Source organism: Xenopus laevis, chromosome 6S (assembly GCF_017654675.1).
Source record: "Xenopus laevis strain J_2021 chromosome 6S, Xenopus_laevis_v10.1, whole genome shotgun sequence".
Classification (NCBI taxonomy): domain Eukaryota; kingdom Metazoa; phylum Chordata; class Amphibia; order Anura; family Pipidae; genus Xenopus; species Xenopus laevis.
This window is the reverse complement of record NC_054382.1, coordinates 127,464,703-127,477,942: the sequence shown is the minus strand read 5'-3', so window position 1 is coordinate 127,477,942 and position 13,240 is coordinate 127,464,703. Positions and strand designations below refer to the sequence as shown.

The window sequence follows — 13,240 nt, the reverse complement described above, 5'->3', positions numbered from 1 at the left end:
AATAAATGTTGAAACAAAGTAATGATAAGGATGGACACTTGGGGGGTTATTTATTATTAAGTTCAAATGCCAAAAACTCGAAAAATTTGAGGTTTTTTTTTTTTTACTATAAAATCTGAATTTTTAGTGGAAGAAAAAACTCAAATTTTTTGAGATTTATTATACCCCGAGGATGGGAAAAGTCCAGCATCTCAGACCTCCCGGGTCCCTATGCTTTTTGGAAGTTTCTGTGATCTGCGCTGGAATTAGCCCGAAAATCTGACTATTTCTGGCTTTTCGGGCTAAAAACCAAAATATTTGGGCTTTTCGGGAAAAAGCCTGAAAAAATCCTACGATTCAGGAAGAAACTCAAAAAAAGTACGATTCGAGTTTTCACTCTATTTTATCAAGTTTGTCCCTGATCCCATTAAATCGTGCTTTTTTTAATAATAAATCAGGTCCAATCATGGATCCTATTCTGGTTGGATTTTTTTATTTAAAAAAATCAGAAAAAAAAATCCGATTTTTGACAAATAACCCCTTGAGGTGCAGGACAAGGTTACCTCCTGTAATGTAATGCAATGGGTTAACAACCTGCATTGAGTTGAATAAGAGACTGGAATATAAATAGGAGAGGCTTGATTAGGAAGATGAGTAATAAAAAGTAGCAATAACAATACATTTGTAGCCTTACAGAGCTTTTGTTTTTAGATGGGGGTCAGTGACCCCGGTTTGAAAGCTGGAAAGTGTCAGAGGAAAAGAGCAAATCATGTAAATAAAAACGATAAAAAAAGGAATAATGAAGACCAATTGAAAAGTTGCCATTCTATAACATACTAAAAGTTAATTAAAGGTGAACCACCCCTTGAAGCACTAGTGAGTGTAAGTGCAAGGCCATTTCACACCCGCGAGAGTCACACACCGCAAATCACTTTCAGTTTTAGCCTCGGAAATGAGCAGATGTCACACCTGCGCCGGGCGCTTTCGCTTTTACTTTCTAAAGGACCAAAAGCAAATGATAATGACTAACGTGTATCTATAAAGTACTAACATAAGCCGTGGCGCTGCACAACAGAAGGGAGATAACAGCTCAAATACATCGGCCCATTCGGGAGTTGATGCAATTTTCAGTGGGCGGCTGGGAGTTGCAGTTTAAAGCAATAAACTATTCTGGTATATTTTCCCGAAAGAAAGTTTCCAATGATGTCATTGGCTGGTCACAATCTTTTCAGCACCCCGTAGCCCTACACATGAGCCCACTGTAAAATTAATGTTCCATATGTTATAAAATGTCTGGAGAAAATCGGTTCTCCAAAAAAAGTCAGGACTTTTGTAGGCAATTAAGCTTAAAAAAAGGAAAAGTCTCCAGCGTTTTTTGCAACTTAAATGCATTTTCGGCTCACAGGATATGATGTTAGTGAAGGAAGATTGAGGAAGATCTAGCTGATTTATAGTAGGGATGCACCAAATCCATTATCTTGGATTCGGCCGAACCCCGAATCCTTTGCTGAAAAATTCGGGCGAATACCGAACCAAATCCTAATTTGCATATGCAAATTAGGGGTGGGAAGGGGAAATCATATTGTACTTCCTTGTTTTCTTACAAAAAGTCACGCAATTTCCTTCCCCATATGCAAATTAGGATTCGGTTCGGCCAGGCAGAAGGATTCAGCCGAATCCGAATCCTGCTGAAAAAAGACGAATTCTGGCCGAATCCCAAACCGAATCCTGGATACGGTGCATCCCTAATTTATAGCACTTTGCCTGGTCTGAGGTGCCAAAGACAACTCTGGCAAAAGAGGTAACGTTCAGTAAAATCCGCACTTTAGTGAATTTGAGGAGTAATGATCGTTCGCCAGAACGAAAAGTCACCTGACAATAGAGTGTGAACGACCGCTAGCGATGGTATATTTCACTAGAGAACTGTCATCTGTTATCTACTGTGTATCCTGTGCTTGAATGGCTGCCCCCATGGCTACACAGCAGCTTGTTTATATAAACTATAGTAGTACTTATCTGTTATCTACTGTGTATCCTGTGCTTGAATGGCTGCCCCCATGGCTACACAGCAGCTTGTTTATATAAACTATAGTAGTAGTTATCTGTTATCTACTGTGTATCCTGTGCTTGAATGGCTGTCCTCATGGCTACACCGCAGCTTGTTTATATAAACTATAGTAGTACTTATCTGTTATCTACTGTGTATCCTGTGCTTGAATGGCTGCCCCCCATGGCTACACAGCAGCTTGTTTATATAAACTATAGTAGTACTTATCTTTTATCTACTGTGTATCCTGTGCTTGAATGGCTGCCCCCATGGCTACACAGCAGCTTGTTTATATAAACTATAGTAGTACTTATCTGTTATCTACTGTGTATCCTGTGCTTGAATGGCTGCCCCCATGGCTACACAGCAGCTTGTTTATATAAACTATAGTAGTACTTATCTGTTATCTACTGTGTATCCTGTGCTTGATTGGCTGCCCCCATGGCTACACAGCAGCTTGTTTATATAAACTATAGTAGTACTTTTCTGTTATCTACTGTGTATTCCTGTGCTTTAAATGGCTTGCCCCCCATGGCTACACAGCAGCTTGTTTATATAAACTAAGTAGTACTTATCTGTTATCTACTGTGTATCCTGTGCTTGATTGGCTTGCCCCCATGGCTACACAGCAGCTTGTTTATATAAACTATAGTAGTACTTTTCTGTTATCTACTGTGTATTCCTGTGCTTGAATGGCTGTCCCCATGGCTACACAGCAGCTTGTTTATATAAACTAGTAGTGGAGTAACTTATCGTTTATTCTACTGTGTATCCTGTTGACAGGTGAATGGCTCGCCCCCCATGGCTACCACGAGCAGCTTTTCATTATATAAACTATAGTAGTACTTATCTTGTTATCTACTGTGTAGATCCTGTGCTTTGACCAGCGCTGCCCCCGATGGCTACACAAGCAGCTTGTTTTATATCAAACTTATAGTAGTACTTTTTCTGTTATCTACTGTGTATCCTGTGGCTTAATGTGGCTGACCCCCATTGGGCTACACAAGCGAGTTGTTTATATAAACTATAGTAGTACTTATCTGTTATCTACTGTGTAGTCCTGTGCTTGAATGGCTGCCCCCATGGCTACACAGCAGCTTGTTTATATAAAACTATAGTAGTACTTATCTGTTATCTACTGTGTATACTGTGGCTTGATTGGCTGCCCCATGGCTACACAGCAGCTTGTTTATATAAACTATAGTAGTCAACCTTTTCTGTTATCTACTGTGTATCCTGTGCTTGAATGGCTGTCCCCATGGCTACACAGCAGCTTGTTTATATAAACTATAGTGGTACTTATCTGTTATCTACTGTGTATCCTGTGCTTGAATTGGCTGTCCCCATGGCTACACAGCAGCTTGGTTTATATAAACTATAGTGTACTTATCTGTTATCTACTGTGTATCCTGTGCTTGAATGGCTGTCCCCATGGCTACACAGCAGCTTGTTTATATAAACTATAGTGGTACTTATCTGTTATCTACTGTGTATCCTGTGCTTGAATGGCTGCCCCCATGGCTACACAGCAGCTTGTTTATATAAACTATAGTAGTACTTATCTGTTATCTGCTGTGTATCCTTTGCTTGAATGGCTGCCCCCATGGCTACACAGCAGCTTGTTTATATAAACTATAGTAGTACTTATCTGTTATCTACTGTGTATCCTGTGCATGAATGGCTGCCCCCCATGGGCTACACAGCAGCTTGTTTATATAAACTATAGTAGTACTTATCTGTTATCTACTGTGTATCCTGTGCTTGAATGGCTGCCCGCCATGACTACACAGCAGCTTGTTTATATAAACTATAGTAGTACTTATCTGTTATCTACTGTGTATCCTGTGCTTGAATGGCTGCCCCCATGGCTACACAGCAGCTTGTTTATATAAACTATAGTAGTACTTATCTGTTATCTACTGTGTATCCTGTGCTTGAATGGCTGCCCCCATGGCTACACAGCAGCTTGTTTATATAAACTATAGTAGTACTTATCTGTTATCTACTGTGTATCCTGTGCTTGATTGGCTGCCCCCATGGCTACACAGCAGCTTGTTTATATAAACTATAGTAGTACTTTTCTGTTATCTACTGTGTATCCTGTGCTTGAATGGCTGCCCCCATGGCTACACAGCAGCTTGTTTATATAAACTATAGTAGTACTTATCTGTTATCTACTGAGTATCCTGTGCTTGATTGGCTGCCCCCATGGCTACACAGCAGCTTGTTTATATAAACTATAGTAGTACTTTTCTGTTATCTACTGTGTATCCTGTGCTTGAATGGCTGTCCCCATGGCTACACAGCAGCTTGTTTATATAAACTATAGTGGTACTTATCTGTTATCTACTGTGTATCCTGTGCTTGAATGGCTGTCCCCATGGCTACACAGCAGCTTGTTTATATAAACTATAGTGGTACTTATCTGTTATCTACTGTGTATCCTGTGCTTGAATGGCTGCCCCCATGGCTACACAGCAGCTTGTTTATATAAACTATAGTAGTACTTTTCTGTTATCTACTGTGTATCCTGTGCTTGAATGGCTGTCCCCATGGCTACACAGCAGCTTGTTTATATAAACTATAGTGGTACTTATCTGTTATCTACTGTGTATCCTGTGCTTGAATGGCTGTCCCCATGGCTACACAGCAGCTTGTTTATATAAACTATAGTGGTACTTATCTGTTATCTACTGTGTATCCTGTGCTTGAATGGCTGTCCCCATGGCTACACAGCAGCTTGTTTATATAAACTATAGTGGTACTTATCTGTTATCTACTGTGTATCCTGTGCTTGAATGGCTGTCCCCATGGCTACACAGCAGCTTGTTTATATAAACTATAGTGGTACTTATCTGTTATCTACTGTGTATCCTGTGCTTGAATGGCTGCCCCCATGGCTACACAGCAGCTTGTTTATATAAACTATAGTAGTACTTATCTGTTATCTGCTGTGTATCCTTTGCTTGAATGGCTGCCCCCATGGCTACACAGCAGCTTGTTTTTATAAACTATAGTAGTACTTATCTGTTATCTACTGTGTATCCTGTGCATGAATGGCTGCCCCCCATGGCTACACAGCAGCTTGTTTATATAAACTATAGTAGTACTTATCTGTTATCTACTGTGTATCCTGTGCTTGAATGGCTGCCCCCATGACTACACAGCAGCTTGTTTATATAAACTATAGTAGTACTTATCTGTTATCTACTGTGTATCCTGTGCTTGAATGGCTGCCCCCATGGCTACACAGCAGCTTGTTTATATAAACTATAGTAGTACTTATCTGTTATCTACTGTGTATCCTGTGCTTGAATGGCTGCCCCCATGGCTACACAGCAGCTTGTTTATATAAACTATAGTAGTACTTATCTGTTATCTACTGTGTATCCTGTGCTTGATTGGCTGCCCCCATGGCTACACAGCAGCTTGTTTATATAAACTATAGTAGTACTTTTCTGTTATCTACTGTGTATCCTGTGCTTGAATGGCTGCCCCCATGGCTACACAGCAGCTTGTTTATATAAACTATAGTAGTACTTATCTGTTATCTACTGTGTATCCTGTGCTTGATTGGCTGCCCCCATGGCTACACAGCAGCTTGTTATATAAACTATAGTAGTACTTTTCTGTTATCTACTGTGTATCCTGTGCTTGAATGGCTGTCCCCATGGCTACACAGCAGCTTGTTTATATAAACTATAGTGGTACTTATCTGTTATCTACTGTGTATCCTGTGCTTGAATGGCTGCCCCCATGGCTACACAGCAGCTTGTTTATATAAACTATAGTAGTACTTATCTGTTATCTACTGTGTATCCTGTGCTTGAATGGCTGCCCCCATGGCTACACAGCAGCTTGTTTATATAAACTATAGTAGTACTTATCTGTTATCTACTGTGTATCCTGTGCTTGATTGGCTGCCCCCATGGCTACACAGCAGCTTGTTTATATAACTATAGTAGTACTTTTCTGTTATCTACTGTGTATCCTGTGCTTGAATGGCTGCCCCCATGGCTACACAGCAGCTTGTTTATATAAACTATAGTAGTACTATCTGTTATCTACTGTGTATCCTGTGCTTGATTGGCTTGCCCCCATGGCTACACAGCAGCTTGTTTATATAAACTATAGTAGTACTTTTCTGTTATCTACTGTGTATCCTGTGCTTGAATGGCTGTCCCCATGGCTACACAGCAGCTTGTTTATATAAACTATAGTGGTACTTATCTGTTATCTACTGTGTATCCTGTGCTTGAATGGCTGCCCCCATGGCTACACAGCAGCTTGTTTATATAAACTATAGTAGTACTTTTCTGTTATCTACTGTGTATCCTGTGCTTGAATGGCTGCCCCCATGGCTACACAGCAGCTTGTTTATATAAACTATAGTTGTGTTTCTAAAGCAAACAGATCAGTTTTACCAATACAGGGCACCACTTCATTATACTGTAACTCCTTTACAACACTTTTAATTTTTTTGGTGTTACTGTTCCTTTAACATCTGTCCCATATATTGTTGCTATTTTGGTGCCATTATTGCTGCTCCATGGGAAAATATGAACCTTTTAAAATGGCAAGATAAAAGGAGACGGAGCCTTAATAAGCTCTCTCATTCCGACAGAATTACGATTAATGTGCAATAATATTTCTCTTAACAACAGGGAATAATGGCCATTGTCTGGCCACACACTGGGCCTTTCTATTCACAATGGAATCCAAGGTATCGGAATCAAACTCAGGCTAATGAGAGAGAATTTAATTGCAGCAAGTGACAGCCTCGCAGCCGGGGACTCTATGGTATTGCAAAGGACAGAGTTGAAATTAGGTTGGGCTTTTGCAAGATTTATTTATAAACATGGGGAAATTGAAGGAAATATTTTTTGTTGCTAAACTCAGCGATACTGGCTCATTTCTGCATTCTGATAGGAAGGAAGCACTGGTATCCTAATGCAAAGAGTAACTAGTATCACCCATAAAAAGGCTACCAATGCTACACTCAAAAGCAGCTAGTGATGGGCGAATTTGTCCTGTTTTGTTTCGCCACAAAATCCGCAAAACTGGCGAAAAATTCACAAAACGCCGGCGACAAAACAACGCGCATTAAAGTCAATGGCCGCCCGTTTAATTGACGCCGGCGTCTAAATTGTCGCCAGCGTCTGAATTGTCGTTGGCGTAAAAAAAAAATTTTCGCATTAAATTTGCGAATTTCGTGGCGAACCGAAACGGGACAATAAGCTGTAGAGGTCAAGCATCAGCCATTGGATACCTGTCTATGTCAAAAAGGTTTCTGAAATAGAAAAGAACAGAACAGTGTCAGGCAGTGGCTGCAAAGGCTAACACTAAGGAGCAGATTTATTAAGGGGCGAATAGAAAATTCGAATTCTCAATTTTTTTTTTTAAAGTCAAAACACTCAAATTCGAAATTGGGAATAATCCAAACTTGATTAGAATTTTAATTCGAATTAGAAAGATTTATCAAACGTTGACAATTCCAATTCAACTATTCGCCACGTAAAACCTGCCAAGTTCATGTATAAGTCAATGGGAGAGGTCCAGTGACCCAATAGCCTTCCTCACATTCAATTCGAGTTTAGTTGAATTAGATTCGAGTTTTCGGGTTGGTAATATCTATTTGAGTTTTAGATGTTCAAATTTTTTCTTAAATAACCTCCCAATCTGATTTCGAATTTATTAGAGTAAAAAAAATTCACATGGATTCGAAATTCGACCTTTGATAAATGGGCTTCGAAATATTGAACCGATAGCCTTACAGAACTGCCATCTTCAAGGGATACCAAAGGGCCTGACTTTGCTCAGCACATTTCAGTTTCAATGCAACAGTACAGCTTCTTTCATATGGTCTTTCCATTCTTCTCTTTTTTGTGTCCCCATCATGGCATGTTTTTGCAACAGCGATCTTCAAGGGAAAGCTATCCCAAAATATAATGTTAAAATAACTAAACACAGAGAAGAACTACGCTGAAAATGACTTGAATATCAATTAATTGTCCTTAAAACCAGTTCTGGACCAGATGCTCTCACTAATTATGTGTATTATAAAACAGTGCTTCTCACAAATAAAGGTGGCCATACATGGGATGAGATAGGATCTATATCTTACCAGGCAGGCTTCTCATTGGTTAAGTCTGATTAATGGTAATACACTCATAGGTTACTGGTATCCCAATCTTCAGGACCATCCCTGAAGATCCCTGGAACCATGAGAGTACCCTGGAATTATTTCAAAGAAAATGATAAATAGTAATAAACTCATAGGTTGCTGGAATCCCAATCTTCAGCACTATCCCTGAAGATCCCTGGAACCATGAGAGTACCCTGAATTTGTCAAAGAAAATGAACCACCCAGAATAAATGACACATATTTCACCTCTATTCCACATTTACTTCAACTGAGTGCTAATGTTCTCATAAAAACAAAGAAAATGTAATCACCAGGTTGTTGCTGAACCGCAACTGCCACCTCCGACCACAGCTTTCACGCTTGGAAGCAACAGTTCCGCAAATTCCTTTGTGTCATAAATGATCCCATAATGACAAATAATTGCATCAAATGTTTACAATCTAATCTCTTTAAATCCTACCTGTGCCAGAGGGGAGTGCATGACTTGCTAATAACCAGGCGGCACCCCCTGCAGGCACTCACACTGATCTGCTGACACATTGCATGACATTTGTTTGTATAGTACCTTGTGTTGTGCAGCCGTTGATATAAACCTATGGATAGATCTGTAACATTCTCCTCCTAGCTACAAGGTCTGGGAGGACAGGTGGCCAACAGACTTCTTTTCCAGCCTCTTTCAGATTTTATCCATAGGAAGGGTTTCTTGCCAACAGGAACACCATAGCACTTCTACAGCTTTTATTCATGTTATGCCAATGATCCTTTTCTTTGGGCACCCCAAAATAAAATCCCCATTTGGAGATGAACATTATTGTAAATCCACACGTAGATTCAGCAATCCCACCGCAGGAGTCTTCTTTCAAGATAATCCTACAGACAGAAAGAATCAAGACATGAGTGCACTGTCTCACTATAAAGCCCCCAATTTAGCAGGACCAGGGGGGTAACATACAAGTACATACATTGTCTAATTACTGTTAAATAGATGAATTATATACATAACCTACAACCCCTAACATGACATCAATAGCAGAAAGAGCTGTAGACCAACATCAGGTTGGACATCTCTACTGCTGGCCACACATAAAGATCTACTTGTTTGGAGAAGTTGTCAAACTAGTAGATCTTTGCTTGATTTGGCCACCAACACTCTTTTGGCCAAAATCAAGCTTATCCGATTGTTTGGCCAATGGGCCAATGCAGCCTTCTTTGGTGAGAACCAAATCAACATGCCAATGTGATCGTTGTGTGATGGGATTTTCATACTAGCCTGATAGGTATCTGTCTGATTTTTGGCCACACATCTGTTCTGAAAAAAGCTGGGAAAGCTTTGATAGAAAAACTGACAATTTGGTCTGAATTGGCAGTTTAAATCTGCTTGTGCACGGCCAGGCTTAAGGTGTGGGCTCTAACCTTCCAACATTACATTTTGCCCCCAGACCGACAATCAGATCATAACAGGGTCCAGACTTTTCTGCATAGGAGCACATCACTAGCCCAATGTGGTCCTTGATGATGAAATTTTCAAACGTGTCCTAAATCTGGCTGATCCCCCAATCATTCTTACTTTATACAGGTATAGGATGGAAGTAACATGATTTAATAAAGTGACTGGATATGAGGAGTGAAGAACAGGGCAGAATCTAGGATAACCCCAAGGCACCAGGCCTGGGGAGAAGGGGTGATAGTGGAATTGTTAGTTATAATGATACTTCCGGGATGTTACAGGTGTTAGTTGGAGGAAAGAGAACCATTTTCATTTTAGAGAGGTTTCATTTAAGGTAGCGTTGCAACATCCAAGTAGAGATACGGACATCTGGACTAAGGGGCCACCAACTATGACAGCCCTATCTCAGTTAATTTATAAACCTTTCCAAACAGAGACAAGTTTCCATGCTGTTTGCTATGAGGCTTCTCCAATGTTTGTACAAGATTTGATGGACTGATCCCTTCCTGGGTCTGTCACGCATTGAGCCCTGTAAGTGCCGACCTTCCTGAGGCCCATGAATCAGAGTTATTATACTGGTTAACCATCGTCTTCTTCTCGTAGGCACAAGTCAAACACAGGCTGAGCAATTGCCTACTGCTTAATCCAGGTGGGCCAAAAAGACATTGGATTTAAAGACTCTGGAATTTCAGTTTTGTATTAATTATAGATCAAATGTCTGACGGGAAGTATTTAGTTTGGAGAGGATTTAATATTAACATGTACAGGGGGGATCTATAGCCCTCAGCCATAGCCTGTGCGTTCCCTGTCAGTGGGTTAAGAGCCATTTGGCCTCTGGCTGTGCCGGATGTTGTTTTTAAGGGCATTTATCCAATGTAAAGATAAAATAAAGAACATAAAAGATGTCTGAGAAAACACTATATAAGGCAAGGAGAGCCGGGGGTCTTATGGATCGGGTGCACAGACGCATAAAATGTTCAATATAGAGACTTCCAGGGAAGGAAAATCATTAAGCGTTTCAGCATTTCAGCAACTGCCAATACGTAAAGCACCAAAGTAAACAGTTTTGCCATCAGGCAAGTGAAGCTGTTGAGTTTATAGTAGTAGAAGGGAAGCCGGATGTATATTTCAATAAACACACAGAGAAAAAGCCAACACCTAGAACCACAAAAATATAATGACTTGTAGCCCAGACCAAGCCAAACCAAACACACAGACGTACGCAGATACAATCCCGAGTGTTACGCTTTGTTAAAGGGGAACTGGGGTTTCACTAAAGTCTCTATCATAAATCAATTTCACAAGTAGCCTTTGTTTAGTCTCTCAACCTAACATTGCTTTCCAGCTGCAACAAACACAATCATGCTGTAAGTCCCTGACGGATGCCATGGCTGGGCTGCATTCAGTAGGTTAAAGTGAAACTATTGCGAAAATTAAAAATTAATAAAAGCTTCATCATATTGTTAAAGTTACCAGAGGAGGCTTTCTGACGCCCCTATTAACTGGCCGTTCCATGCCGCCTGAGGCAAGGCTCTTACCTTGCCTCATGGCCAGTGTCGGACTGGGGGGGGGGCAGTGCCCACCGGGCCTGCAGCCTTAGAGGCTCCCACACCACCCCTGTGTCCCCCCAGCCACAAACACTATCTTCCCTCCATCCCAGTCGCAACCCCCCTCTGGTGCCCCCCCCCATCCCAGCCGCAATCCCCTTCTGGCCCCGCACGCTTACCTATTCCTTCGTGCAGTTGCGTCCAGGGCCAAGGAGGGAGGTAAGGAGAGCTGTGGTGTAGGGATCGGGTCTGGGCCGCCGGGGCCAATGAGAGCCGGGGGCCACAGGCAGGGGCACTCCACCAATGAGGCGATTTGAGACACTCGCCTCAGGCGGCAGTGCCCCCCTGGTTGCCAGGGGTGGCAAAAATACCACTCCTCGTAACTAAGTGCCGAATTTCAGTTTTTTAACCGGGAAATTCGGCTGTTCTAGGGCAGAGAGAGCAATTGCGCTTTTTGCACTAGTGACGTGGACCGCCCCTGACCCCCTCCGGCGCTGAAAATGTGATTGCTGTTGGGAGGTGTGGGGTGACAAAAGGAAGACCGTCTCATGCGGCAAAATGGCCAGGATTGCCCCTGGCTACCGGGTCCCCCACCGGCCCAGTCCGACCCTGCTCATGGCAGGAGCAGCCCTGGTGATGACCAAATCTGCCCCAGTTTCGCCACAAAAATTTGTGAAACGCACTGAAGTCAGTAAGCGACAACTTTTTATTCTCACTCCAAATGTATTAAAGTCAATGGGCCAATGGCCATTTTTTCTTGTGGTGCCATTTTTTGTCTTTTTTGTCCTGGCGACTATTTGTCCAGATGCATTAAAGTCTATGAGGGTTTTTCTCTTAAGAACTTTTTATCTCTGCAGCTTTTTTCAAAATGAATTTTTGCACTAGTTTTGCTGAGAAAATTGCAGAATTCATGCCTGGCGAAAAAATATGTTCATCACTTTTTATCTACCTACTTCTATATGTGTACAGCGTGTTCCTTGTAAGTGTCCTGTGCATCATTACTCCATCTGCAGCCCTCAGAGTAGATCATAACAAACTGCTCAACCACATTACCTTAAAGGACAAGGAAAGTTAAATTAAAGAAGTAGGTAGAAATGTTGTACATGATGTTTTGTGCTTCTGTACCAGCCCAAGGCAACCACAGCCCTTTAGCAGTAAAGATCTGTGTCTCCAAAGATGCCCCAGTAGCTCCCCATCTTCTTTTCTGCTGATACACTGCACATGCTCTGTGCTGCTGTCACTTACTGAGCTTAGGGACCCACTCACAATATACAGTACACATAGAATAGAAATGTCACAATATAAGGCTGATTAGTAATTAATACAGATAATTACTACATGGCAGCACAGAAACCAGTGCAATTAGCATCAGAATTTAATAATCAGCAAACCTGTAGCATCAGCTTATATTACAGCCAGGGAAGCTCATTTTCTGCTGGATAATTAGTGACGAGCCCTAAGCTTAGCTTCTCAACAGCCAATCAGAGCCCACTGAGCATGTGAGTGTCACAGACACTTTCCAAGATGGTGACCCCCTGTGCAAGTTTGAAGTCCTGGATCATTGCTGCTATTGACAAGCTCAAACTTTAGCCTCGTGCAATAAATTCACTCTATAAAATATGGCATTTTTAGCCACATTCATTTTTAGGGTTTAGTTCTCCTTTAAGGGCCGAGACAGACGAAAGGATTCGGGGAGATTTAGTCGCCCGGCGAAAAACGCCTCTTCTTAGGACGACTAATCTCTCCGAACTGCCTCCCTGCTGGCTACAATCTAAATCGCCAGCGGGATGGCACTTGGACCGTTTCGTTTTTCGAAGTTGCTTGAACTTCGGGGCGATTTCAGAAAACGAGTCGGTCCAAGTGCCATCCTGCTGGCGATTTCGATTGTAGCCAGCAGGGAGGCAGTTCGGAGAGATTAGTCGCCTGAAGAAGAGGCGTTTTGTCGCGGGGCGACTAAATCTCCCTGAATCTTCTCGTCTGTCTCTGCCCTAAAAGGTGGGCTCAACTTTTAACTTTTAGTATGTTATACAATGACTAATTCTAAGCAACTTTTTAGTTGGTCTTCATTATTTATT

At 41.6% G+C, this 13,240-nt stretch overlaps 1 long non-coding RNA gene across 5 annotated transcripts in view; it reads right to left on the bottom strand.

The window, feature by feature from the left end:
* Positions 1-13,240, bottom strand: part of LOC108695380 — a 171,881-nt gene that overhangs the window by 81,031 nt on the left and 77,610 nt on the right. For 3 of the 5 annotated variants that reach the window (XR_005962323.1, XR_001932131.2, XR_005962326.1), the window contains one exon: positions 8,737-9,041. This is a non-coding gene — a long non-coding RNA (uncharacterized LOC108695380). Of the gene's footprint in view, positions 1-8,150; positions 8,261-8,736; positions 9,042-12,118; positions 12,219-13,240 lie in introns of all 5 variants that reach the window. The other 2 variants (XR_005962325.1, XR_005962324.1) reach the window with 2 other exon arrangements.